Source organism: Macaca fascicularis, chromosome 11 (genome assembly GCF_037993035.2).
Source record: "Macaca fascicularis isolate 582-1 chromosome 11, T2T-MFA8v1.1".
NCBI classification, from domain to species: domain Eukaryota; kingdom Metazoa; phylum Chordata; class Mammalia; order Primates; family Cercopithecidae; genus Macaca; species Macaca fascicularis.
Genome location: NC_088385.1, coordinates 53,209,376 through 53,215,700, shown reverse-complemented (window position 1 = coordinate 53,215,700; position 6,325 = coordinate 53,209,376). Strand labels below are relative to the sequence as shown.

At 37.1% G+C, this 6,325-nt stretch overlaps 1 long non-coding RNA gene across 1 annotated transcript in view; it reads left to right on the top strand.

Moving 5' to 3' along the window:
- The first annotated feature begins 5,552 nt into the window (after nt 1–5,552).
- Nucleotides 5,553–6,325, top strand: part of LOC102119077 (uncharacterized) — an 84,810-nt gene continuing 84,037 nt past the window's right edge. The window contains exon 1 of the long non-coding RNA XR_281908.5: nt 5,553–5,750. This is a non-coding gene — a long non-coding RNA (uncharacterized lncRNA). The remainder of the gene's footprint in view (nt 5,751–6,325) is intronic.

Genomic DNA, 6,325 nt, shown 5'->3' with positions numbered 1-6,325 from the left:
CTCTCGGAAGAAAACATAGGAGGAAAAGTCCCTAGACATTAGTCTTGGCAATAATTTCATGGATATAACACCAAAACTGCAGGCAACAAAAACAAAAATAAACAGTACACCAAACTAATAAGCTTCTGCATATCTGAGGAAACAATCAACAGAGAAAAAAGGAAACCTACAGAAAAACCAACCTACAGAATTGTATTTGCAAACCATATATCTGATAAGTGGTTAATATCCAAAATACATAAGGAACTCCTACAACTCAAAATTCAATAGTAAAACAAAAACAAACAAACAAAAATCCCAACTAATAACCCAATTTTTTAAATGGGCTGAGGACTTGAATAGATATTTCTCTACAGAAGATTTAAAAATGGCCATTAGGTATATAAAAAGTTTTCAATGTCTCTAAACATCAGGGAAATACAAATCAAAACAACGACTATCACCTCACACCTGTTAGAGTGGTTATTATGAGGAAACAAGACTACAAGTATTGGTGAGGTTGTGGAGAAACTGAAACTCTTGCACACCACTGGTGGGAGTGCAAGGTGATGCAGCTGCTGTAGAAAACCATATGGAAGTTGCTCAAAAAAATAAAAATAAATAAAAATAGAGCTACCATATGATCCAGAAATCCCACTTCTGGATATTTTACCTTTGAAACATTTAGGAGTGCTAATATATTGTTTGTTTGTTTTTGAGATGGAGTTTCACTCTTGTTGTCCAGGCTGGAGTGCAATGGTGCAGTCCTGGCTCACTGCAACCTCTGTCTCCTGGGTTCAAGCAGTTCTCATGCCTCAGCCTCCTGAGTAACTGGGATTATAGGCACGTGCCACTATGCCCAGCTAATTTTGTATTTTTAGTAGAGACGGAGTTTCTCCATGTTGGTCAGACTGGTCTCAAACTCCCGACCTCAGGGGATCCACCCACCTCAGCCTCCCAAAGTGCTGGGATTATAGGTGTGAGCAACCAAGCCTGGGCAATACACCTTTGAGATCCTAATTTCACTTCTTTTGGTTGAGTATTTTTGCCAAAAGAAATGAAATTAGGATCTCAAAGATATATTAGCATGCCTATGTTCACTGCAGCACTATTCCCAATACCCATGATGTGGAAACAGCCTAAATGTTTATTGACAGATTAATGGATAAAGAAAATGTGGTACATATACACAATGGAAAACTATTCCGTCTATAACTAAAGGAAATTCAACAATGTGCAATGACATGGGTAAGCCTTAAAGATATTATACTTAGTGAAATAAGCCAGCCACAGAAAAACAAACACGGCATGATTCCACTTATATGAGGTATCTAAAAATAGTCAAATTCATAGAATCAGAGAGCAGAATTGTGGTGCCAGGGACTGGGGGTTGTGGGAAATAGGGAGTTACTAATCAATGGGCATGAAGTATCAGTCAAGCATGGTGAATAAGCTCTAGAAATCTGCTGTACAATATTTTACTTGTAGTCAACAGTAATGTATTGCACACACTTAAAAATGTTTTAAGAGAGTAGTTCTCATATTAAGTGTTCTTACCACGATAAAATAAAATTGAAAATGAAAGAAAGACAAATCAATTCAGTGAATAAATTAACAAGTACTCTTGAGTCCCCATGGGTGAAGCCAAGGACATATATAGATTGGGGTTTTGTTGTCACGGGGCATTTTGACTTGTATATGTGTTTACCTACTCAGTGTGTGTTACGGCATATGTTATTTCCCATTTCCTACATTTCTATTCCAATGACTTCATGGTAAGCATCTGACGAAATGGCGTGGCTATGCTAGTGAAGATAATATTCCTTGAAAGTACTTACTTGATATTGCAATAATTTCTCCCTACAAACATGCTAACTATAGCTCCTGAATGTATAAGAAACCATGTGGGGTTTTTTTTTACCACGTATGTGTGCATGTGTATAAACATTTCATGTAGAAATTGGAAGCTATAATTTCTAAATTCACTAATATGGTGGCTGCCCAGCTATAGTAAATTATATGCCTTCTTCTTGGGGCCAAGCCTGAAGTGCTACGTGCTACGTGATATTTAGTGCCTCTCGCGCCATAACTCTTTGATCCAAAGTGGCCCACATTGGCTCATTCAGACTTTCTCCTAGAAGAATTGGGAATCTGCTGCTAAAAGACCCAGCACCCCTAGAACTGAATCATTTGACACGGTCTGTACATTTCCATGGCATCTCACGTTCCCAAGACCTATCTATTCAACTCTTTCTTAGATCCTGTGAGAGTCTTCCAGATCATTTTAACAAATTCCCTATTTTTAAAGTCACTTTCTGTGATTTCTCACCAAAAGAACCTCCTTAACTAATACAGCAGTGGTGTTATAGAAAACTATCAGTATTATACTTTCCTTATTGGTTCAAATTTCTCAAAGGTAAAGGAAAAGACAATACACCCTGAGGTCCCACTTTAATGATTTTCTTAGGTACCATGCTGTTGGATCTAACAAAACTCTAGAAGAAGAAAGTGGACTGAAGGAGCTACAGGATCTTTCATGCCAATAGAGCAATTCTCTCTCTATACATATATATCCGTAACATATAACCTAGTCCTAAGTGAAAAAGCCTGTGATGCAGTTCATCAGGTTCTTCCAGCAGTGGCCAGCCGTGCTTTGAATACCAACCGTTTTCTCAGAATCCTTTCTAGATTGAGAAACGATATACACTGTCATGTGTCCCTTAATGACGGGGATATATTCTAATAAGTGTTTTGTTAGGCAATCTTGTCATTGTAAGAACATCATAGAGTGTACTTACACAAATATAGATGGTATGGCCTACTACACACCTATGCTATATGGTATGGCCTATCGCTTCTAGGTTTCAAATCTGTACAGCATGTTACTGTATTGAATACTGTAGGCAATTGTAACACAGTGCTAATTATTTGTGTATCTAAACAGATATAAACATAGAAAAAGTACAGTAAAAGAAATCTAAAAGATTAAAAATGGAGGCCGGGGGCAGTGGATCACACCTGTAATCCCAGCACTTTGGGCGGCCAAGGCGGACAGATCACAAGGTCAGGAGATCAAGACTATCCTGGCTAACACGGTAAAACCCCGTCTCTACTAAAAACACACAAAAAAAGTAGATGGGCACGGTGGCAGGTGCCTGTAGTCCCAGCTATTCGGGAGGCTGAGGCAGGAGAATGGCGTGAACCCAGGAGGCGGAGGTTGCAGTGAGCCGAGATAGTGCCACTGCACTCCAGCCTGGGAGACAGAGCAAGACTCCGTCTCAAAAAAAAATCAATCAATCAATCAATAAAATAAATAAATTAATAAAATAAATAAAGATGAAAAATGGTACACCTGTATAGGGCATTTACCATGAATGGCACTTGCAGACTAGAAGTTACTCTGGGTGAGTCAGCGAGTGATCATGAAGGCCTAGGACATTACTGTACACTACTGTAGACTTCATAAACACTGTACACCTAGGCTACACTAAATATATTAAACAATAGTTTTCATTTTGCAATAAGAAGTTAACTTTAGTTAACTGTAATATTTTTACTTTTTAATTGTTTTAACTTTTTGACTCATAATAGCACTTAGCTTAAAACACAAACATATTACATACCTACATAAAAATATTTTTTCTTTACATTCTCATTCTATAAGCTTTTTTCTATTTTAAATTTTTTAATTTATTAAACTTTTTTGTTAAAAACTAACTACAAACACACACATTAGCCCAGGGACAGGGACAGGATCATCAATATCCCTGTCTTCTACCTCCACATCTTGTCCCCCTGGAGAGTCTTTAGGGCAACAACACACATGGAGTTGTCATCTTCTACGATAACAATGCCTTCTTCTGGAGTACCTCCTGATGACCTGCCTGAGACTGTTTTACAGCTAACTTTTGTTAAATAAGAATAACAATAAAAAGTGTAGTCTATTAAATATATAATCCAGTAACATAGTTGATTATCATTATCACATATTATGTACTATATAATCACATTGCTATACTTTTATACAACTGTAGCACAGTAGGTTTGTTTATACCAGCATCACCACAAACACGTGAGTAATGCATTACATTATGATGTTACCACCACTAGTCCATAGGAATTTTTTAGCCCCATTATAATCTTAGGAGACCACCATCATATAATATGCAGACTGTCTTTAACTGAAACATTATTGTGTAGCACATGACTCTCTCTCTCTCTCTCAAATATATATATATACATATACTTTTATGTCATTGATGCTAAAGGATCTTTTAAGTGTCCTTAAAACTGACCTTTTTGCATCATATATCAAAATCCCTAGTTAGTTGAAATAATCTTACTAACAACCAATGTTTAAGGATAACTTTCAGTATCTAGTATTTAGTGATACAAACACAAGAAGAGAAATTTTAATTCTGCATGTATGAGTTAATATTTTATTTTTTAAAAGCCCCATTAAACACCTGTAAATCCCAGCACTTCGGGAGGCTGAGGCAGGTGGATCACCTGAGGTCAGGCATTCGAGACCAGCCTGGCCAACATGGTGAAACCCCGTCTCTACCAAAAATACAAAAATTAGCCAGTCCTGGTGGTGTGTGTCTGTAATTCCAGCTGGGATTACAGGCAAGAGAATCACTTGATCCTGGGAGGCAGAGGAGGCAGAGGCTGCAGTGAGCCAAGATCACACCACTGCATTCCTGCTTGGGTGACAGAGGGAGACTCTGTCTCAATAAAATTAAATTAAATTAAAATTAAATAAAATAAAGTAAAATAATAAATAATAACCCATGAAAATCTTTCCTCTATTTATTTTTAATAAATATGCAAGTAAAAAGACATTAAAGTTTTATTAGATTTTTCCTTTGGTGATTTTGGTTTCGATTTGAAAATGCTTAAGATGCTTAGAAAATTATCGAATCGTACTCTGCAGCAGAAAATAGTAAAAGTAACTTAAACTTGCAAGTCTTGTGTGTTATCAGTGGCACCAAATGTATCCATGAAACTGCTCTGCTCAGGATGATGGACAAAAGAACTCATCCTCACCATCAGCACTAGACTCTTCCCCAGCCTCCACTGAGCATACCTGTTGGCAATCCTCCTGATTTCTACAGCAAATGAATTTTTAACAATATCCCATAAGATTTGCAATAGAATATACAAGTAGCAAAAATTTTCAACAAAGCCTTTGTAGATAAGAGTGAGTCTCTTTCTGGGTTAATGGTAAGAGTCCCATGAAAGGAAATTTGCCATGGACTTCCCGAAAATGAGACTGCTCTTTTCCACTAAGAGAGACTAATAATGGCCTTTGAAACATTAACTATTTACTTAAATTTAGAGAAATCGGCATTACCAAAAACTTTCAGCAAATAAAATTGAATCTGCTTCAGAGAACAGTGATACTGGATGAAAACCATAGTTTACATTCCATCTTCAAAGTGAGATAATGCAGGAATGCCAAAAATTCAGCAGAGCCTTCTCAAGTAACAATTTTGTCCTTAAGAAACCATTGGGATTTTGAGCTGTGGAATTTTCCACCCATTTATCCTCTCATTATCTATCTTTTTTGCTTCAAATGTCAATTGACTCCTCTCACTCACAGTTGTACAAATTACAGGGCTTTTTTTTAATTGTCATAAAACAGATACATTATTCATCTATTCAGTTTCATCTGAAGGGAATCCAACAAAGAAGAAATTTTATTTTCCAATAAAATATTAAAGCTGCTTTAGCCCACAAGAGACAGAGCAGAAATTCCATCCATGATCTATGTAAGTACAAAACTTTTTGCCTATCAGAGCATGTGTGAATTTAATTTTATGAAAATATAGACCTGTTTTTTCCTGTTATGCTTCATAGTACTTGTGAATGAATATGTAACAATTTCAGTGTTTTTATTAGTTTGTGAAGCCTTGGTACCATGATGATACCAAGAACATCCCGTGCTTTTCCTAGCAAATATTGACTTAGAAGGACACTGTTGACATTTGTGCTGCATCCTTGATAGAAAGCATGTACGTATTACAGGATTTGTTTCCCTCTGATGTAAATATAGTGGAGCAGAAAATTCAAGCAGTGATTATACATAAGTCATTACCTTTGCCTCTGGGTTACAGATTGAACTAGAACCCAGGTGAAGGTCATCATGACCCCCACTCCCGCCCCCACCCCTGGCCCTTAGCAGGCGCTTCTATCACTAATGAAAAGAGGGTGTGCCAAGCTCAACACACACACACCTTTCTAACTGACAGAATCCAGCTCTGATTCATAAAAGTCCTATCTAAAAGGAAGGGAGAAATGATGTTAGCATTGACACTGGGGTACACGTCAGCTCAGTGCACAAACA